The sequence below is a fragment of the Myotis nattereri genome, assembly GCF_964212035.1.
Source record: "Myotis nattereri genome assembly, chromosome: 11".
Taxonomy (NCBI): Eukaryota; Metazoa; Chordata; class Mammalia; order Chiroptera; family Vespertilionidae; genus Myotis; species Myotis nattereri.
This window is the reverse complement of record NC_138086.1, coordinates 42,281,864-42,305,949: the sequence shown is the minus strand read 5'-3', so window position 1 is coordinate 42,305,949 and position 24,086 is coordinate 42,281,864.

The following is a 24,086-nucleotide window of genomic DNA, read 5'->3' as shown; positions in this document are numbered from 1 at the left end:
AAAAAACAATTAGTTGATCTTTGGGGGTTATTTTTGTTGTTGTTGTTTTGCAGTTTTATCTGATATGTTGTCTGTTTCTGGTTATCCATTTACAATAGAACGTAAGCTTTCTATTTATTTTTTGCTACTAAGGAAAATACAAAGGAAATTGAGTTTCTTTGATTCATAAAGCCACTAAGTTTTTTAACTTCACTGTTTCATTCAAATCACATTGACAGTAAATTGATTAAAGAAGAAAAAAGGAGGAGAAACCAAGATGGCGGCATAGGTAAACACCGGAGTTTGCTGCCTCGAACAACCACTTCAAAAATACAACTAAAAGACGGAACAGACATCATCCAGAACCACAGGAAGGCTAGCGGAGTGGAAGTTCTACAACTAGGAGGAAAGAGTAAAACATACCGAGACTCAGAGGAGGCGCAGTGCTGAAGTAAAATACTAAGGTGCGGAGTGCATGCGGAGTGGGCTGGCGGCTGAGGGCGTGGTTGTTGTTTTCTATTGGGAGGGAGTCTCAGACTCTGAGCTCCAGCTCCAAGCGAGTCTCTAGGGACCCAGACTCATACGGGAGAAGCGGGACTGTCTGGCATCGCTCAGAACCCTAGGGCAGCTTTCTCTCCGTGGGGCTTGCAGCAATTACTGGGACACTGAGAAGCAGAGCCTCTGAGGGCAAGACTGAGAGCAGCCATAATTGCTAACCCCACCCTGTTGATACTGTGGGACCTGCCCCGCCCAAGCCCTGCAGGGAGACTTTTGCTGGATAGCCTCAGGCAAAGGCTAGATTAGCACCTCCCTAGAGATCCAGGAGCCAGGAAGCCCAGAGGTCAGAGTGGGACCATCCAGTTTGCAGCTCTGTGGAACCGTAAAAGACACACTCAGGGGGAAGACTCAGTGAGCACCAAAGCCCCATTGAAGCAAGTCTAGCCCCAGAGGGGTGTCTCCAGCACAGAAGTTCTCCCACTGCAGACACAGCTGATTCTCACAGCCAATTGGCCTGGAGGTCAATTCCTCACAGTGATAACTACAACAATCAAGGCTTAATTACAACAAGACTGTGCACAAAGCCCACAAGGGGATGGACCAAGAGTGTCTACCTCAGGTAATTGGGACACTTAGCACAGAAAGGAACTCTATCGACACAGCGAAGCATAAAAAATGCCGAGACAAAGAAACAGGACACAAACGACAGAATTGGAGGAAAGCAAACTGCTGGATATAGAGTTCAAAACCACACTTTTAAGGTCTTTAAAGAACTGTCTAGAAGCCGCCAGTAAACTTAATAAGGCCCTCGAAAAGACTGGTGAGACCGCCAATAAATGTAGTGAGATCTTCAAGAAGACTGGTGAGACCGCCGATAAATGTAGTGAGATCCTCAAGAAATCTAATGAGACCCTCGATGTTGTGATAAAGGACCAACTAAAAATTAAGCATACACTGACTGAAATAAAGAACATTATACAGACTCCCAACAACAGACCAGAGGATCGCAAGAATCAAGTCAAAGATTTGAAATACGAAGAAACAAAAAACACCCAACCGGAAAAGCAAAATGAAAAAAGAATCCAAAAATACGAAGATAGTGTAAGGAGCCTCTGAGACAGCTTCAAGTGTACCAACATCCGAATTATAGGGGTGCCAGAAGAAGAGAGAGAGCTAGATATTGAAAACCTATTTGAAGAAATAATGACAGAAAACTTCCCCTACCTGGTCAAAGAAATAGACTTACAAGTCCAGGAAGCGCAGAGAACCCCAAACAAAAGGAATCCAAAGAGGACCACACCAAGACACATCATAATTAAAATGCCAAGAGCAAAAGACAAAGAGAGAATCTTAAAAGCAGCAAGAGAAAGAAACTCAGTTACCTACAAGGGAGTACCCATACGACTGTCAGCTGATTTCTCAACAGAAACTTTGCAGGCCAGAAGGGAGTGGCAAGAAATATTCAAAGTGATGAATACCAAGAACCTACAACCAAGACTACTTTATCCAGCAAAACTATCATTCAGAAGTGATAAGAAAAAGATTCACAGATAAGAAAAAGATTCACAGATAAGAAAAAGCTAAAGGAATTCATCACCACCAAACCAGTATTATATGAAATGCTGAAAGGTATCCTTTAAGAAGAGGAAGAAGAAGAAAAAGGTAAAGATACAAATTATGAACAACAAATACACATCTATTAACAAGTGAATCTAAAAATCAAGGGAATAAATAATCTGATGAACAGTATGAACTGGCTATTGTAATAGAATCAAGGACATAGAAAGGGAATGGACTACTCTTGTAGGGGGGAAGGGGTGTGGGGTGAGGGAAGAGATTGGACAATAATCGTGCACCTATGGATGAGGACAGTGGTGGGGAGTGAGGGCGGAGGGTGGGGTGGGAACTGGGTGGAGGGGAGTTATGGTGGGGAAAAAAGAGTAACTAATGTAATAATCTGAACAATAAAGATTTAATTAAAAAAAGAAAAAAGGAATCAGGATAAAGTTCCATAGAAATAGTCACCTTTCCTTATTTATTGCCAAGAGAAGTGGGACCAAATCTGCACTTTCATTCCAGCCCAGGGAGACAAGTTTCCCTCTGCCTCATGGTTTATGCAGGGATTCTCACTGTCATGCGGGGGAAGAACCGAGATCATGCATTCCACTCTGGTTTGGGGAAGTCAGGAAGTGTGTCCTCCAAGCAGAGAATATTCCAACCTGTGAGCTTGTCAAGGCTGAGAACTCTGGGATAGTTCAAACGGGCACAGTGTGTTTGTGCTCTATTTCTTGTTCAGTGCCACTTAATCATTCACAATCCCTGCAGACAATTCCTTAAAAAAAAGACTTCATTGTGTGTAAAAATGTAATCAACAGTGTTTTAGTTCAGGTTCCACAAGAAGTAGATAGATCCTGAGGCCAGGATTTAAGTGAATCTTTATTTGGAAGGTTCAAGAAACTCCAATAGCAAGGAGAGTTATGGGTAAGGAAAGGCAGCCAGAAGAGAGTAAGTTGTTAAGCAAGTGTGTTGACTCACCATACAAACCAGTCCAACACCTACTGACTTTAGAAATGGACATATATAGTTTCTCACACTTCCATTAGTCATCCAGACAATTCTTTTTTCTGGGCCAGCTCAACTGATCTCTACATTCAGCTGCAGCTCTTCTAGGACCCTAGGGTCTTCAGTGGTCAGACACAAATGTCTAATGGTTGTTCTAGGGGACTTAAGCTGGAACAGCTCATCTCAAAGTCACCTCTCATCCTCCAACAGGCTACCTGAGGTTATAAAATGCCCCAATAAAACAAGCTCCAACAAGCAAGCACTTTTCAATCTTCTGATTGGTTCATGGCCAAAACATGGTTGGGATCTGCAATGTCATGTTATTTTATGACCACCACCAGCCATATGAGGCAACTGGAATTTAATTCACCAGGGAATCTGATTTAATCTATACTTCAGAATTAATTCATCCCACACTAGGTATGAGGAAACTAGAGTATTTATACACCAGTCTCAGAAGGCCACTCCATGGTTGCTAACACCCCTGCAACTCCAGAGCAGGTAGAGTGGTTCAGAACAGACCTCAAGCACACTGATCCACATGCTGGCAGCTGGGAGTCTTCTGCTACCCACAAATAATAAGTCCTCAGGATAATAATGAGGCCTTGTCTGTGAATAATACCAACAAGATATATTTACTGTTGTTCAAAGTGATTCAAACCACCCACACCAAATAGTGTGGAGAAAAGAAAAAAAAGGCCACATGCTGACCTGACAAGTTCAGGGGAGGCCTGCATGACAGTCTTGCAAACTTCAAGACTTAAAGCAACCACAAAGGATGGTCTGAAATTAAAACCTTAACAAAAAGCAGTTATAGTGGTAGGCCTGTCCTAGGCTGGTATTTTCCCTGACAAGGTCAATTTTTACCTTAACTGGGCCTATTGCCTTTTTTGCATCTATGATAACATATCCTTGAAATGTCTGGGTAACTTGTAACTTCTCTTTTTCCGGACCCCTTGGCACACAACCTAATGTGCCTGGGCTCCAGGACAGATACCAAAAATTCCTTCACTGTTATCACGTTGATTGCTTACAAAATACTTCTGTTGAATATAGTGAGAAGTGGTCAAGACCGTGCACCCAGAAGTCAAATGCTTGGGTTGGAATCCTGGTTTGGCCACATACCAGCTATGTAGCTTGGAAAATTCACTAAAGCTGTCAGTGCCTTCATTCTTTAACCTGTAAAATGTGGATGGTAAAGTTTCCTATCACAAAGAATTATAGTAAGGAGCAATACATAGAATAATCTTAGAACAACACTGGGCAATATTACGAATGTTAGCTATTTTAGTAGTGAATTACCATTTCCACATACTGACTAGTTATTGAGTTAAAAATAATTACTTAAAAGTTCACAGATATGATTTAATTGCATCCAGATGTTGGTGAATACCTTAAAGAAGTTAGACTCTGTAAAATTAGAAGCAAGCAGTTCTGACTTCAGTATATTCAAACTTTTTTCTCAGTGTCTTCCTGGTAGATACATTTTTCATTATACACAGACACTGATTTATAATACCTACCTGCACATACACACATAAACAAATATATTCACACATACACATCAAAAAGAATGTTTCATGGAGCAGTACTCATTATAATATTCTCTATTCTCTTTTATTTATTTGTTTATTTATTAAAATGTTGGTAGTAATTGATTTCACCATCATTAATGGTTCCTGACCTAATGTTTGAAAATATACTACATTACCAATCCGTTCAATGAGTTAATTACAGTAAGTCCTCACTTAACATTGTCCATAGGTTCTGCAACTTAAAGTGAAATGATATATAATGAAACCAATGTTACTATAGGTTAATCAATATAAACAAGAGTTAAGTTCCTATGGCATCTCATGAATGTTATAACAAAATAACTTTGAACAAAATGGCGCTGTTAGAGGACGTGCTGTATATGGGAAAAATATATGCTTTTCCCATTTCTGGCTCCCTTCAGCGCATTTCCACCCTGTAGTGTCAGTGTTAAGTTCTCCCTTAGTACAAAAGGAAACAGATACCTTCTTGAAGATTCCCAGCTAGATCAGACTACCCTGATCTCTGGTCCTGGCATCAGCTACTCATCCTTCTCAGCAATTTTCTGGACATGGAGGATGTGTGGAATGAAAGCCTCTGCCTGGGAAAAGAAAGACCTCTCTATGACCTAAAATTCTTCTGCCTATTGCGGACGTGGGAGGCATGCATACGGTTTAGCAAGAAGGGGTCATCAAACCTCCGGAGAGCTGTGAAGAGCCTCTTTCCATCCCCAGAATAGAAACTGTGACCTCTGCCCTTTCGTCCAATTTGTAGCTAAAGCAGCATGCAGCCCAGCATCTAATTTAATTTTTGCTAATTAAACATAGAGCAAGGTTATAAGGATGGAAATTTTGTAGGGACAAGGCCAGATGGCGTATATTTTTAGATAAATGGTGCTTACCTCCTACCACAAATTCATTTGAAATTACGGTCCACTTGCTTTTTCACCTTTTTCTACTCACGCCAACGGTACATCACTAAATTCTACTTTTAGCATGATTCACTTTTATTATAAAGCAGATCTCGTGATCTCCACACTTGCAGGTTGAATTAGAGACATGAGGATTCAACACACACACACACACACACACACACACACACACACAGAGTATTAAAAGAGAGAGAGTTTTGGAGATAAAGCAAGGTGACCGTGACTGCACAGCAATGTGAGTAGACTTAATGCCACTAATTTTTACACTAAAAATGATTAAGATGGGCCCTGGCAGGTGTGGCTCCATTGCTTGGACTTCATCCCGTGCATCAAAAGGTTACCTGTTCGATTCCAGGTCAGGGCACATGTCCAGGTTGCAGGTTTGATCCCTGGTAGAGGGCAAGGCAGCCAATCAGTGCTGCACTCTCACATTGATGTCTCTCTCTCTCTCTCTCTCTCTCTCTCTCTCTCTCTCTCTCTCCTTTCCACTCTCTAAAAATCAATAAAAATATATTCTTAAATATTTTTAAATAAAAAAAGTGGTAAATGTTTATGTGTATTTTACCATAAGTAAAAAATATTTTGAAAAGTATTAAATAGAAGTTCTCTCAAATTCATATTACACATTTAGGCCACCCTCACACCTTACCCCCTCATCACCAAAAAAAGAAAACAAGTAAATGTTGCATGTTATGATTTGTTAGGTAAAATTTACTTTTTTAGTTCTTTGAATCTAAATTTATTCATCACCTCTTACTAATTTACAGCTGTGGGGAACAACTAGAGAAAACAGAAATAGCCCTCTTAATCTCATATTTACTCAAAAGTTTCCACCTCATTACTGAAAAAGTTCTCCATAATAAATATTTATCCATAAATTGGCTAATATTGTTACTGATGGCAGAACTGACATATTAAACATTGTGTCAGAGACCTATTGGCACTCAAACTGAGCTTCAAAGGTAATGAAAAAATATTCAAAAAATCATATAAATATGCTATTCCAGAAAATATGAAAATGGATGACTTATTCAAAGTTTCTGCTTGGCTACACCTTGAAAACTAAAAGAAAAAAAAAAGGACATTTTATTTGTGTGCCTTCATTAAATGAAGCCTTGAAGAAAACCAAGGGAGCAGTTCATTTAACATGTGTTTCTCACTGACCTTGTGAGGCATCTGAACAAAATTTTTAAAATAAAAGGATGCTGTGAATAAGTATCTTCTCTTACCATTGAACTTTGATGGTCTTATAAGCCACTAAAACTTCACCTTTGTAGTTAATGTTATCAGCAGAATCTGCTTCTAGTCATCTGTGAATAGCTTTGTTGTTACTTCTTGGCCTTTTGGCTAAAATCAAGTGTTGTGAATAGCTTTGTTGTAGTTTCCAATTACCATAGTGTGTATGCTTCTTGCTCATGCTCATTACCCAAACCAAACATTCTACTAAGAATAAAGTTACTTCATGTAAGGTTCATTTTAAAAAATGAACCTAGAGGAAAACTCTAGGTTTTCCTCACAGTACTTGAATACTGCATTGAACATTTCAGTCTTAATTCTAGACTTGAAATCTACCTAATTCAAACATAGTAGCTTCACACCACTCTTGTGCCCCATACCATGTCTCCTGATTCCCATAACAATTGATCATATAGGAAAAACATTACAACCAAAGGGACAAGGAAACATAAAATTTAAGACTGGCCATACAAATACCTGTTTTATAATGAACAGGACCTGCTTGAGTAAAGCATATTTTGTGTCACTGTCCTAATCTAGAACTAAAAGAAAGTTCTACATAGAAGCACTCAAAGTTCCCAATAAAAAATTTTGTATTTCTGTTCTGTTCTGTAGTATACAATCACTGTACTTACTATAAGGAGTTGAAGGGAGATAGTCAAATATACCTAGAATTTCAAGGACAGACAGTATGAATAGCCCTAATTAGATCATATTTCATACAATTACCAATAACCAAATTATATCAACAGCAAGATATAAAAAAATAAACTTGTCAACAGAGATTTCAAAATTAACATAAGGATCAGTAGATGGATATTTATATGTGTACACCTTGAGTTATAAACCTTTTGATAAATAAGGAAATCTCAACTTTAGAGCTTAGAAGTCTTAAATCTATAAATAAGGAAAGGTAGCTCACCCAAAATGGTAGTGGCATTTCATTTTGCATTAAACAAAGAGCTATTAAATAGTTATGAAAAGTGAAAGATACCAAATGCATTTCAGATATTGCCAATTCATATTACTTTCGTCTTTGAAGACTCCTCCTGGAAACTTTTAGGCTCACATCCAGGAAACCTTCCCAAATGACTCATATCAAACTCTTTACCATCAGTCTTCTGCTCATTCTACTGCCGCCCAAGAACTGTTGCTTTTCCTATTCCCAATCCTGATGCTGATTATTACTAACACCTACCATTCAACTCAAGAAAAAATGAAGGAATGGGATTAGAAAAGTAAAAAGAGGAAGAAAAAGGTAGAAAAACATGTGAGGAATGAATGGGATGTAAAACAAGTAAAATTATTATTACAATAGGGCAAAATAGCTCATTCCATTCTTTTCCTTTTCCCTAACCAAGAATTAAAAACTTTTCCAGTCATAATAGTTAATATTCACTAAGAACCTATTATGAGCCAGGCATTGCTCTAAGATCCTTACAAATATAATCTCATTTAATACTAACAACATTTCAATGAGGTAGGTACTATTAATATTCCATTTACAAACAAAGAAGCTGAGGCACAGAGAATCTGAGTAACTTGACATAGCTCACACAGCTAATAAGTAACAGACCTGGGATTCAACCCACACAATCTAGTTCAGGAGGCCATATTTGTACCTAATGTGTTAGGTTGCTTTTCTGCATGAGAGGACCTGCTAACTGCAGGTCCACCCATGGGTTCCATTATAGTGCTGTGCACTCAGGGGCATGTTAGGGCTTAGGATCCATTCCTTTAATAAACATTTATTATAAACTGACTATAGCTTTAGCTACTTGAAAGGAACACAAAAAAATGAACCAATCATAGCTCAAACCTTAGATAAACTCAGTCTAGTGGAGGATATATTATTACAACACAGTAGAAACAGTGCTTATAGAACTATGCAAGTTGCTATTGGGGATATGAGGGTGAAGTGACTAACTTCTTGGAGAATATGAGGAAAATGTCACTAAAAAAGTGATAAATAATCTAAGCTTTTTGAAAGGTGAGTAAAAGTTTCCAGAAAATAGGGAAGGTGGAAGAAGTAGGTATTCATGTTTTGGACAAAAATGAAGATTCATTTCTTAATAAACAAAAATCACCAGAGGGCGGCACAGAACCAAGGAAGGCTCCTGCCGGCTCTGATCACTAGCCAGGCCTAGGGACCTTACCGTGCATGAATTTCTTGCACTGGGCCTCTAGTTGCATTGTATTTATTTGTGTTTCTTTCATGGGCCTAGCACATGGTGATCAGCGCACACCATAGTGAACAGTCAAATTGTCCCGAGGGGACAATTTGCATACTAGCCTTTTATTGTATAGGATTCCTTCTTTCAACAAATGTATAATCTAGGAGGGACAATAACACACAAATGAATATTACAAGGCTATATACCTTTTAAATACTCTAAGTCTTCTAGAATATGCCCTTCGGTGATCTCAGAGCTTCTTAGAAAGAATCCAAAGAACTCTGGGGAAATGACACTTACTCTACTTTTATAACCCTGAGTCCAGGAATACAGCTGGTTCATGAGTCTGAGGGTAATGGATGAAGGCTGCATGTACTGCCGTAAGCATATTATATATAATGCTGAGCTTGATGAGGTCCACCTGGACCAAGTGAGGAGAATCAGACGTATCCAGACTGGATAGCATTATGCAGAACACGCAGCATGGAAAGGGGCTTATGACAATTCTAGAAAGACTTGCAATCTGCACTCACAACTGTGGAATCCCTGGTTCAATGGGGCACTAAGAAGCTTGCATCTTTGTACTGGAAGATGATGCTGATCTTACTTTCATTTTACTAACTACACTTCGTACTATACACTTAACATAAGCAAAATGTGATTGATTTACTCAAAGGGTTATCTATGTCTTATCTGTCGAACCAAGCCTGCTAAGAAAACTTTCCAGGATGGCAGTGGGCAAGGAGTTGAACAAATTATATAGGAGTTCAGAAAAGGAGGCTACTGTTGATTAAATGATCAAAGAGGTCTTGGAGGAAGGGGCATTGAAATGATAACTAATTGAATTTATCATCAACCAAGATTTCAGTCTGATGCAGCCCCTTCCTGATTGATACATTCACTCATTAGATAAGTTAATATATTCAAAACATTAAAGTCTAGTCTTGCAGGTGTTGGAGACTTCCTGCCCTTTACAAGGACTAATTTTATAATTTGTTTATAAAGAAAAAACTCTTAGTTCCCTCATTCCCAAGTTCCCCATTCCCGTCCATTGAGACCTAGCTATATTCTTAGCCCTATACCCTATTTTCTGTCTATTATTCCATTTCTTAAAGACTGGGTCTTAAGTAGTAATATCACAGAATATGTGTAAGACCAGTTAATATTACCTCATTCACTAAGATACAGTGACCAATGCATAGAAAGGGAAGGGAGTGAGGGAGGGGAGGAGGGAGGACAAGAGAGAGGGGAGGTTATTTTCTATATATGTTAATTGTAGCCACAATCTCTCAAACCTCCCATTCTATTCCACTGTAGAAAAAGTAGATTGAGGCCTGGGTTTCAAAAATGATGCATGTGCTTGGTACAGGAACAATGGATTTTGGTGGGGGGAAAAATTTTCCTCACACTAAATTTTTAAAAAATATATTTTTATTTATTTTTTAGAGAGGAAGGGAGAGGGATAGAGAGAAACATCAATGATGAGAGAGAATCATTGATCGGCTGCCTCCTGCATGCCCCCTACTGGGGATCGAGCCCGCAACCTAGGCATGTGCCCTTGGCCTGAATGGAACCTGGGACCCTTCAGTCCACAGGCCGCAGGCCGATGCTCTTATCCGCTGAACCAAACCGGTTAGGGCCCCACACTAATTTTAACAGTGCTTTTGAAAGGAGTTTTGGGGGGTAAATTAGGAATTTTTAGGGGGAAGCAGGCTTTAAAAAATTTTAGAAATTAAGGGGCCCCATGGAAAACACACAGGGCTACAGAGCTGGGAAAGGGTACATTTTCATAATGCAAGGGAGACTGGAAGAAGTTCTATTTCCATAAGACAAGGGAGAGGCAACAGTTACATTTCCATAAGATAAGGAAACTGGGAATAGCAAAAAGGTCTATATTTACAAAATAAAGGAGGAAGAAAGCCCAGAGGGAACAGGAGAACAATGAGGGAGGAGGTCCTCACAGGTCCCATATGAAGTTTGACCTTTGAGCCCAGAAGTTACTATAGTAACCAATTCAAAGGGGAATAGTGACCAATCAGAGGGGATATCAAGGCACCATGAACTGCAGCCTTTATAAAAGGTGGAAACAGGAAGTGGGTGGGACTCTTTCCCTCTCCCCACCTGGGAGTTCGTACTTGTTTTTCAATAAATTTCTCCACCTTTGCAATACCATCTTCCATCTGTGGATTCATTCTGCAACTCCAATGGACAAAGAATCTGGGGAACCATCCTGCCCAGGGGAACACCGTGTGTTCCAGTCCAAAAATCCCGTATTACTTTGAGCAAATGAACCAGGTAAATGGGTTTGAGAGTGGGGGATAGGAACTGCGGTGGGTGGAGGGAGGGAGCATAGATAGATCATTTGGAAATTCAGATGAGTCTTAAAGAAAAAACTGGTACAAATAGAAAGGAAAAATTTGTATGAAAAAAATGCTGAGAAAGAAGAATGGATGACACTTGGCAACCAATTGGCTGTGTGAGACAGCTGGGGCAAGATAACTGTCCCAAGTCCGGGGCCTGGGTGACTGTAAGAGTGATAAGACCAGTGATCAAATCTGAAATTGGGAAAAGCCCTGATTTAAGGGGTTAGGGCTCATCTGTATACATAGTATCTGGCCTACAAGGGTAGAAATAGCTGCCAGTCCAAGAGGAAAGACATGGGATTGTTCAACGGGGCTGACAGTTGACACAACTCACTTGGGCAGACCTTCACAGACAGAGAGACAGTAGGGGGAAAGATCAGTGAATCCAGAGATTGAAAACTGCTTAAGAGTATAAAATTGGTAGAAATAAGACAGACTAGGAAGCGCAGACAAGCCCAATAGGGAAACTGAGACAGTTAAACAGCAACTTGCAGCCACCTAGTAAATCCAGTCTTCCCTAAACCAAGGACACTTAAGAGTAAATGGTTTGCACTGCTCCTCCCCAACCAGAGGGTAAATAGCTTAAATCACCCTACTCAGGGAGACAGGTAATAGAAATGCAATTAGCGCCATTTGCCAACCACACCCAAGGACAGTTGAAATTAAGAAAATAAATCTCATTTTGGTGCATTTGCATAAAGCTGATGAATATTCTATTGAAAACCCCCCCTAAAGGCCAAGCCTTTAAAAGAAAGGTCTAGTGTAAGTTCTCCCTTCCAGGTGTAGCTCCGTCTCCCCACTCCTACCCACCACGTGCCTTCTTCCCCCACAGGCATACACCTCCTAAATGCTAAGGAACCCAGGAGCTTGCAACCAGGGCAGCAGTGGGCAGTGGCAGTTCACCCCAGGCAAACCCCCTGAGCCTCTCCCCAAGGTCCCCTTTTCTCTAACTTCTTGATGAGCAAAGCACATGGCAATATGCAAGTTATTTATTAATACACTATAACAACTTTGGTAATGGAGCTAATTACTATCATTCTAATATAGTAATTAGCAAGAACATCATTTTTAAAAACTGCAATGTGTAAGGAAATACACACACATCAATGATTTCTACTGTAATAGAATCACAGTATATGTTAATGCAATGTAGCACTCCTGGGTTCCATGGTTTGGAACCAACATTCATAATTGAAAAAAATCCTAAGTTTTAGTTTAAGTTTAATAAAAATAAGAAATTTTTTCTATGAACTTGCAATCACAGACTCCTGGTTAAGAACCTCAGATTAGATTGTCCCTTTTATAAATAGCACAAATACAATTGGTGCTCACCCACTGTGATTATTAACTAAGTAAGTACGAGCTTTTACCTTCAGGAACTATTGAGACTATTGAGTGATCAGAGAACACAACATATAGTTATGACTACAGCTGGCAAGGGAAAGATGGGAGTCCATGGATGTGGAGAATCTCTGATACACTCTGAGAAACAATGTCCAGGAAATTACTTCCCCACCAGATTGGCTCCCAGACAGGCCCTGCAGAAGGATGAGCACAGTGGGGCACCTTCAGCCACTCTGGCCCAACATGATTTGCTCTCCGTGTCCTGAAAATCCATAATGTGCAAGTGACAATCTTAAGTGTCTGTGTCATGTTGCTAAGTATGTATCTCTCTGTAGTATTTTGATTAAAATTCTACCAGAAGAAAGACTTGGTTCACCAAAATTTTAAATTAATGAAATTACAATTGTTGGAATTGTATAATAATACACATGAAATACTTAGAAAGCCAAACCACAGACATACAGATTTCTTTTTGTTTAGTTGGTTGGGTGATTGTTATTGGTTTGGAGTTGTATTTATTGTAAAGGTTGGGGGAAATAGTCCTTAACCCAGATGTTAACAGACAAAGTGGTTATTTGATCATATATGAGACAGGAAACAACCACAAAGAAGGCAATAATGAGTAATAGGTGAGGACCTTCAGAGCATTACTCAAGCCTGAATATATTATTTGCCCACCTAAAACCAAGTGTATGAGTTCCCTAGGACTACTATACCAGATTACCACAAAACTGGTGGCTTAGAACAACAGACATTCATTCTCTCATCGTTCTCCAGGCCAAAGTCCCAAGTCAAGAAGTTGGCAGGGTTGGTTCGCTCTGGAGGCTCTGAGGGAGAATCTGTTCTTGCCTCTCTCCCAACTCATGGTGGCTGCCAGCAACCTTGGTGTTACTTGGCTTGGGACTGCATCACCCAGTGTCTGTGTCTGTCTTCTCTTGGCCTTCTCTCTGCATCTGTGTCTCAAATCTCTTTTTTCTTTCTCTTATAAGAACATGAGTTATTGGACAGGATGGTCTCATCTCAAGATTCTTAACTAATTCCATCTTTCAAAGACTCTATTCCCAAAGAAGGTCACATTCACAGGTACTGGGGACAAATATTGGGATATATCTTTTGCAGGGAGGATACAATTCAACCTACTACACCAGAGAATCCCAAAATTCCACACAGTCTAGCTATGGAGGCTTTTGGTAAAAGATGGTCAGAGGTGATGCAAAGCCTAAAGCATTTTTTATAGACAGTATTAGTAAATACAGTGGGGCCTTGACTTACGAGCTTAATTCGTTCCGAGACCGAGCTCCTTAAGGAGCTTGTTAAGGAGCTCATTAACTCAAATTACTCTGTCAACTCAATGCAAAAAATCGGCCGAGAGACAGCTGGAATCTCAAAAAACTCATTAGTCGGGACACTCGTAAGTAAAGGCCCCACTGTACTTCTGTGTAAAAACTGCACATCATAAATTCCTAGCATTTGCAGATCTGTGCAATAAACACCAGGAATATCTGTAGCTATAGAATTGAAATAGAGTTGGTACAGCCTGTGTAGTTGACATAGAAAGTTATTTTAGAGACTTTGAGAAATTATAGACACAAACCAGGAATTCCCGGCAATCATCTCTGAAATAAGATATGCCCAGGCCAGCTCCAGAGGGTGTGGGCCATTCTGTGATGTAAAAACAGAATGAAGACATATGTCCCCTTAGTCACTGCTGCCTAAGGGTGTGCCTGTTTCTTTAGTGAAATAGGCTGAGTATCCTCCAGCCCATGCTGGAGCTATTACTGAATTAAGATACAGTGTCTATATTTGTTCTTAATTTATCTTTTATGAGTTTTAAGTTATTTTTTTTCAACTAGTGGTTTGTAGCCAACTCTTCTAAACTAATGCTTTTATGTTTACTAGTGCATGAAGTCCTGAAAGAGTGGATTAAAAAGGCTCTTAATGCAGTACCAAGACAAATGGCATCTGACCTGGGCAGCCCAACTGATGCTTGCGCTTCAGAAAGGGGAGACTACCTGATGTCTAAATATGGGTATTCTTGTTTGGGTCCAACACCCTTCACATATCGTAAGATTTTGAAAGCTAGGTGCCAAGGCATGGTGACGTGGCCTTTATCCACATATCTGGTTCATTATTTTCCATGTCTTCAAAATAGAAAGCATATTATCATGTAAATATTAGAAGTATGCATGCAAAGGTATAAATATATTATCAATCTATTTATTCATGTTATTTAATGATACCATGCAGTTCTTTGTACATGTATGGTCCTTCTTAGACTTACTAAGGAGATTAACCCTGTCTTGCTAGAAAGGACCCTGTCTTATTCTTCTGTAGTATCTCTCACAGTGCCCAACACAGCTCCTAGTAAACAGTGAATCCATGATCAGGGGTAGCTAAGAGATTTCCTAATGTGTTCTAGTAACTGCATTACTAAATGGTTGTTCCTTTTGTGGAAAGTACCACCTACACATGTGCTGCTGTGAAAGATTCACATTGAATTGACAATGCTCAATCATTTTCTCACTGAAGCAACAAGGAAATCTGGGTTTCGGGAGCACCTAATTGTACTGGTACACTCTGTGCAATTTGTAAAATGGAGTTACAGTTGTACCTGCACCCGGGGGTTGTTGTGAGGTTGAAATAAGTCAATATTTGGAAAGTGTTCAGAAGAGTGTCTGGCATGTAAAAGTTCTATGTAAGAATTTTTACTAATAGCACGTTGGTATTATTGTTATTCGCTGGCCTTACAGAAATAGGTGTGTTTGAAGGAGTGAATGCAATAATGCATCTTTTATTCTGCATTGCTGGTGAATAATGTCTTCCAAATTATTGAAGTTACTACCTTTAAATAATCAGTTAGTCAGGATTGAGCTCCTATTGTATGCCATGCACTGTCCTGTTGTAGTATAGTAACACAGAATTAAAACAAGACAGTCCCTGCCCTCACAAAGCTTACACTCCAGTGGGAAAAGAAATATATAAACATATCAATTTATAAAAAGATACTCTCCTATAATATGTACCATGAAGAACACAAAATCATGTGATATGATATACAGTGACTGCCTGAAAGGTGGGCGAGATCATTTGAGCTAAGAAGGTCATTAAAGACTAGAGGGAAAGTTAAGCTGAAACCAGAATAAATGAAGCAGTTTGGTAGGTCTGAGCAAAAGCCCAAGCAGAGCCACTGCACTGTGCAAACGTCCTACGATGGGAACAAATTACCTAAATGCTGTCAGATATGACCTGGTGGAAAGGAAAAAACTAGTAACTGGGAAAGAAAGAGGGTAGTGCAGGAGGAAAGCCTTTATGAAGGCAGCATAGGGCAGGATCCAGAGTATATCTGGAGGGAATGGCCTTCCATAGGGGCAAAGAGACTTGGCAGAATGTGAGAACGAATACGGTGGCATCTTAGAACTAGGGGCAGGAAAATGAAATAGTGGTGCGATCATAACATGTGAGTGAGTGGAAAGGAAGGAGAGAAAGGTTAAAGGAGTAATTTCAAAGAGAATTGAATATGCATGGCAGGTACTGAAGGATGGCACTTGGTGTGGTGTGCCTTTGCCATGTGTGGTCATGGTTTTGGAATGATTCTAGCCAAAACAATTGTTTGATTTTTCTCCAGCAACATTTAGCTGCTTGAATGGAGGTGCAAAGTGGACAGTTAGTTGAGGGAAACCAGGGTTGAGATTTGCCAAGCAAGGAAATTGGACCACGATGGTCAAGCAAATCAAGAAGCATTTGCAAGAAAATGGTCATAGTAGTATACAGGAAATCGTAGCTGGGTAAGAAGGGAAGTGAAAAAATTGAGGAAGGAAGAGCAAGAAATGAATATAAAAGATTAACAACAAGGGCAGGGGACTAGATGAAATTAAAAACTAGCGAGAGAGGGATACACAAGGCCAGTGAGTTGTATGGACAAAAGGTAATGATCTGAAATGAGATGTTTGACATGAAAGTGCACCATTGTCAGTTCTGAAAAGGTGGATGTGGTAACCATGTGAGTGGTGCCTAAGGAAGAAGGAGGTCAGGTCAATATCAAAAACTGACTTCAAATTTTCAATATAATCATTTTGGATAGAAATGCCATAAATGGTTTTTTATACCATTTCTTGTATTATTGGAGCAGACAAAACATAAATTGTCTGGTCATAATAGGGTTATCAACATGAAGATAAGTTATATGATGCCATACATGAGAATTCCCCAGCATTTCCTGGATGTTTGGCCCTTGCAATAAATTATCCCCGACACTTGTACTTGGAGTCCTTGGGCTGCCATTTGGAGTTTTCCTGTCTCTATTTGTTCCTTCCAGGTCTAGTAGCCTGAAAAGTGGACTTCTTAGCATTAACTAAAACATTCCTGAGTGAGGGTCTTACAGGCACCCTTATAATTGAAATCAATGAACTTGACTGAATCAGCCTGGGTTTCTTAAGGGTCCTTTACTAAGTTCCTTCCCTCTGACCCAATGAGGCTTTACTCTTTGAAAAGGAGGCGGGGGCACCAGGGTTAGCAGATGTCCACCCCACCTAAATAAATAAATAATTTAATTAATTAATTAATAAGCTTTTATTTCTAGTAAGTAAATTTTGGTGAGAACTGATAAACTTCCTTTCTCTATTTAAATGTCTAGTGCTAATTTGAAACATTTACCTCGTTTATTCATTATTTTCTTGGGGGAATAGCCATTAAGTTATGAATCGCCCTGGATTTCAGTTCAGAGTTAAAATAGTTCTGAACCAGGGTTTTTAGTAATTCACATTTGAATGACATCAAAAACTTATTACCCACCTCTCCACTGCCTCCAAACATTCTTTCCCTGGTGGTCTTACTCATGTATAAAATCTATCACACATTCACTGCTTTACAAAATGGAAAAAAGCACAAATTAAGAATATTCCCAAATAGCCACTAGCCCAACCAAATCAGATATTTAAAAGGGCCCAGTAGAGTAAGCCACTTATTTTGTTTTCCTCCTCTTCCTTTTTGTAATGATAAAAATATTTTCTACTTAACACCAATTGAAAGCACATGTCCACAACCCTTTTTCCTGTAATGATTATATAAGAATGCAGAAGACTGTTCTGAGGAATCAAAACTGTCACAGTGGCTTCCCCAATGTGAAGAGAGAAGTCTCTACTCCCTTGTATATAATGAAGGCCGATCTCCTTCCACAGCCTGCTTACAATTGCTAACTCCTGGGACTTACTATGCAATATCTCACTGCAGAGACAGTTCAAAAAAAAAAAAAAAAGGCACAGGATCTCCATTTTCACAAATACTATTGCAGGCATGGGGGATATGGAGTGAAAAAGAAGTAATTAAGTGAAAAGGTTATAGTAAAAAGGGCAGGTGAAAAAAAACAGCAGCCTGGGAATAGCAAGAGATAAAGTAGCTGGAGGCATTTGGCCTTTTCTGAATAATTCTATCACAGAAAAAATGGCCGGCAATCAGTAGAGGTGGTTGCTTGAACATTCCACTTTAGTTGGAGAAGCGCAGGTGTAATCTCATCAATTATTTTTTACATGAATGCTTTCAAAGATCCTACATTTCTACAGAACCTCTTTTATGGGCTTCCATCAGTCCATCGCGTTCTCTTCAAACCACTCACTCATTCATTCAACAATATTTGCTGGAATATTTCAAACAATACTTGAAGAAACACACACAATGTTTTATAACTGCCCATAATAATACTTTGAGGTTTTCTTACCAGAATGAAATGTGTTTTAGAAGAGTTACTGACTTAATGGGGGGCGGGGGGAGAAATAAGCAATAGTGACAGCATTTTCAAAAAACTATAAAAATTCCGTGAAGATTATACATCACTTGGTGTTACCGTAAGTTTTGTCAGTTTTAAAATATTTTTTAATTGTACGGGAGTAGGTTTAAACACAGGAAATAAATATAGGCCATTTCATTATGCCTTTATTGAGACACTATTATGTGCCAGTCACCATTCCAGATGTTATATATACAACAGATCACAAGTTACACAAAAATTATTTATCCTCATGACTCTTGCAATCCAGGAGGAAAGACAAGTCATAAATATAAGAAATAATTCCATTACAGTGTGTTAGAAAGTCATGAGAACTGGGGAAATAAAGTGGAAGGCGAAACAAGTGAAGGGGGCTAGGCGTGCATAGGTGTAATTTTAAACAGGACTTCCTTCACTGCTCTATTCTGAATGCTCTTGAAGTTTCATTGCTACGTGAAAAAAGCAAAATACACAAGAATGTGACTAGTAGCCTGCCATTTGTATTTGCGGGGGGCATGACTTAAATGTTTTTATATTAAATTTATTGGGGTGACATTGGTTAATACAATTATAGGTTTCAAGTATACAATTTGATAATACATCATCTCTATATTGCATTATGTATTCACCACTCAAAGTCAAATCTATTTTCATCATTATACATCATCACCCTTTACACTTTACTACCTCCCACCTGTATTTTTTAAAAATATTTTTATTGCCCTAGCTGGTTTGGCTCAGTGGATGGAGTGTTGGCCTGCGGACTGAAGGGTCCCAGGTTCAATTCCAGTCAAGGGTACATGCCTGGATTGAGGGCTGGATCCCCAGTGTCGGGGCAAGCAGGAGGCAGCCAATCAATGATTCTCTCTCATCATTGATGTTTCCATCTCTCTCTTCCTCTCCCTTCCTCTCTAAAATCAATAAAAATATATTTAAAAATATATATATTTTTTATTCATTTCAGAGAGGGAGAGGGAGAGGGAGAGGGAGAGATGGAAACATCAATGATGAGAGAGAATCATTGTTCGGCTGCCTCCTGCACACCCACCACTGGGGACCAAGCTCGAAACCCAGACATGTGCCCTGACTGGGATCAAACTGTGACCTCCTGGTTCATAGGGTGAAACTCAACCACTGAGCCACACAGACAGGGCCTCCCACTTGTATTTTTAAGAATAAGTATACTTGCTTTTATATGCATAGTTCGTCTATGTAAGGAGCTTAGCAAATCATTAACATGGTTGCCTCCAGTCAGGAGAACTCAGTGTCTGGGGGAAAATGCTTTTTAATGCATCCCCTTCTTATCTTGAATTTTATACTTGTGCATCAGTTTTTAAAATATTTTAGTTAATTCTTTAAAATGAAGTTTTACATAACTTAAAACAATCTGTAGTCGTTAAATGAATTATTTGACAACTAATCTGTGAACATAAAATAAATCTCCTGTATTTGGTATTTCCCTACCAGTCTGATATAAAAACTTTAATAATTATCTTTAAGGCAGAAAAATAATTTAGCAAGTAATTGATCTTTACAGTCAAAAATATGCAGAAAAATACATTCATTATTCTTATTCTGTTTTCCTTCTAAGACCTGCTTTATACTCATCTCATTTCTAATTCTGATGGAAGGTGAACAGGCCAATGGATGAAGCTACATTCAGTCTATTTTTTTTTTTTTGGTCTTCTCCTTTGTATGTGAAAATACAACTAACCATCCTTTACTGGCACTAGGCACAGATTGGCAGGATGCTGGAATTGCCTTTACCAATAACACTTCCAGTGCCCAGTACGAACAGTCACTGTCACCCACAGTCGAAAGTTGAATCAACTTACTAACATGTTTCTCCATCTCTTCAAACTATTGTGAACGTCATGTTCTTTGATAACATCACAGCTAAGTGGCCTCCCTTGAGGCCAGCAGGTGTGTCTTGGGCCACGTCCAGGCTTCTAGTGGTTAGTCAGTTCATAGCCCCAGCCAGGACCCCAGGAGAAAAAAAAAAGAGTTTCCAAAATTAACAAAGACTTTGTGACTCGGAGAGAGTCAGAGACAAGATAAAGAGGACAGGGCTTACTTGCTCACATCCAATTCCCAGAAGTGCTGCCTTTCACCTCTAGTCAGTGACTTTTAAAAATATTATTCACTTATCTCACACACATACACACAACTCTTCCATTTGAAACGTCTCTTGAATTTCTAGTGACAGAGTTTGGTTCTTGAAGGCATGCCTGGTTTTTAAATTCTTTATTGTCATTCCTGACATCATCACCTAACCCAGCCTCCACTACTGCCAGTGTCTGGTCTATTTTCCCGTCAGGACTTTTTTTGGGTACAGGTGGGTGGCAAAGGTTGTTTGGTTTTGCTTCCTCTTCTGTGTTGGCAGGAATCCTAGAAATTGGGTAAAACCAGGTTAATGGCCTGGGTTTCTTTACTATACCTTTCTCGGTTTCACAGTTTGGCAGGGTTGTGGGGATTCTCTTGGTTCACTTTCCATAAAGAAAAAAAGCAGCAGGAAAAGAAGTTATCTGGGACAAGAAGTTAATTTCCAAGTCTACCAGCAAGGAGTTCCAACAACTTCAATAACCCTTCTCCTCCCACCTCTTTGCTCTCCTTTCTCTTGAGGTGGCTTCTTTCTCAGCTGCAGGTTTGTGTTCTAGCAGCTCACCAACCCTCCCTAAGAGTGTGTTTCTTTCTGGGTAGTTCCAGGAAAGATTCCTATTTTCCTAGCTTAGGTCACATGTCATCACCGAACCAATCACTGTGAATAAGGTTCTGTGCGTTGATTGGTTAGGCCTAAGTCATGTGTCTATTCCTGAAACCACAGCAGTGCTGACACTTCTACCTGGATCACAGGGACTGAGATTGTGCAAGGGTGTTTCTCAAAGGAAAAGGAAAATATGATTAACAGAAAGGGAAATGGATTCTGCAAGGCTAGGACAAGAGGTCAGGGAAGCCCCAAAGGGGCAATATTTAAAGAGACATTCATTTTCTGGCTCATGTAGAGTTAATTTTGAGAGAAAGCCCCTCCTCAAATGTTGTGCCCTAGGCTCCTCACTCACCCCTAGTCCTGGCCCTGGATGTTGGGCAAGCAAAAGACAAAATAATCATTATACCCATATTCAAAAATATCTTCTAGAGTACCTGAAATCCCATCAGTAAAGATTCATTTGTTTGGGCTAGGCAGGCACATCTCCACAAGTCCCTCAATATTTTTAATTTTTCCATGAACAGCTAGAGGGCAAATCTGTAAATCGACAAGAGCTTCCGTATACATGTTAACTAGAGACTATCAAGTCAGTCACCTCCATCCAGGCCCAGCATCTGTTGAAAGCCCCACCCACAATAATGTGTGATGCACTGTAAGAAGAGGCCTTGGAGAGGAGCGGCCAAGACCTGAGACTATAGAGAAGAGGGTTCCTGCAGGGGAAAAATGGCATAGAAAAGGAGATACACGATGTTAAAGGCACACTTCTTTTCTAATCTTCATCTGAGGATATTTTTCCATTGAGCTTTAGAGAGTAGATGGAAGGGAGGGAGGAGGAGGCAGGGAGGGAGAGAAAAAAAAAATCAATGTGAGAGAGACATATCCACTGGTTGCCTCCCACATGGGCCTGAGATTGAACCTGCAACCCAGGTACATGCCCTTGACCAGGAGTCGAACCCATGACCTTTTGGAGCACCAGCCAAAGCTCTAACCACCTGGCAACATTGGCCAGGGCAAAAGCACACTTTTCGTCAATTATTTAATAACACTTGATGAACGCCGGCTCTAAGCCTACTTTATCAATTTTCTAAGTTCTGCCATGTGGAGAAATTGAGGTGGCAGGCTGGCAAGTGAGGATATTGCAGGAAAGACCTAGGGCACAGAAAATGTGGAAATCTCTAAACAGGAATTCTTTGTTGGTATGCAACATCTGGGAAGGCTTATCCAGAGTTCTGATGAGGCTTTAGAGAGAAGTACACATTCTGCCAAGGCAAGTCCTTGGGTATTTGGGTTGCTGGCATCTTTGAAAGCTTAATTTTCCCCTACAACAAGGGTTTAAGGAAAGACTAGGAGAGTTATGAATTGTTTCTTGTCTTCGACCAAGGGAAAAAAAATCAATCTTCAAGTCACAAAATAAATAAGTCAACTATCTCTTAAGTTTGGTAGTAATAAAGAAAATTTTTCTACCCTTCGTATTCCAGTAACTTACTTAATCTTCCCTTTTTGGGAATCTAGCTGCCGTTGGCAAAGAAAAGAGCTTACATAACTGAACCTACCTCTTAACAATCAGGTTGTAAAATATTTTGTCCATCTAATAATACTAATAAGTATGTAAAGCAATGATTCTGTTATTAGGTGGAGGTTACATTTGGAAATATGATTGTCCATTAAGTTAACCTATAATGGGTACAAACACAACCCAGAAATCAGAGTGAGCTGGTCCACAGACTCCAGCTGCCTGCTTCTAGTGGCACATAGATCACCATGACGTGATGCCAGCAACGGGGGAATCTTATAAATCACTCCCCTGTTTAGGAAGCATACTTCTGCACTGAACGGCTTCCACAGGATGTGCCTACATGGAGAGAATATGATGGCTAGACTGTTTGGTGCTGTATTTTCACAGTGACTATTTGTTTATATTCCACTGACAACTAACAACTCAGCATCTTGGCTTTAAGTATTAGGTTCAAAGTGCTGAGAATCTAGATTCTGTGCCCACAAGGCTTAGAGCCAGATGCTAGGCTGGGGGTAGTCACAAAACCGTGCTGACCGATGTGAGGCCTTTCAGGCTTCACACCAAAGGCCTTATTTCCTAGTTGCACACCCTTGTCTCACCTTGTCGGTCTTCAAACTGGGAAAATCGATGCTATAAAAAGCAATATATTTTAAAGTTCTTCCTTGCCCAACAAATACAATCAGATGACCTTTTTGCAGGCTACAATGTAATAACTGGCAGTAGATTTGTCAATGAGAACAATAAATATTGAGTATCATGCTAGGTGTGGTGAATCCCAAGCTGAAAAGAATAGGGTGTCCACCCTCAGAGCTTACAGTCCAAGAGAGGAAATACATACACAATGACTCATTTTTTAAAAATATATTTTTATTGATTTCATAGAGGAAGGGAAAGGGAGAGAAACATCAACGATGAGAGAGAATCATTGACTGGCTGCCTCCTGCACACCCCACACTGGGGATCAAGCCTGCAAGCCGAGTATGTGCCCTGACTGGAAATCAACCAAGACTTCCTGGTTCATAGGTCAATGCTCAATCACTGGGCCATGCCAGCCAAGCCACAATAACTCTTTTAAAAGGCATGTGTCCTATTGCTGTATCAAAAGCATAAACTACACTCTATGGAAAAAGAAAAGATTAAATGCAACCAGTGTCTCAGAGAAGACTTGGAATCTGAAGAGCTGACTCCACAATATACTCAGGAGACTTGCAATCCAGGCAAAGGAAGAGTTGACTCAGAAGTGCTGGGAACAGGCCTCCCATGAGGCTCATCTGGACCTTGGCAAATTTGACATCTGGGTAAGAGACAGATTGAGAGGACCCTGTGTTCTAGACCACAGAGTTTGGGAGCAGAGGGGGGCTTTGCCTCATAGGTTATCATCCTCAGTTAAATCTTAAACTGATATAGCTGTGACTTTGAGCTCTTCCTATAGAAGGGCATATCAATCCCATTATGAAATATAGATTACTGCATATTACGATG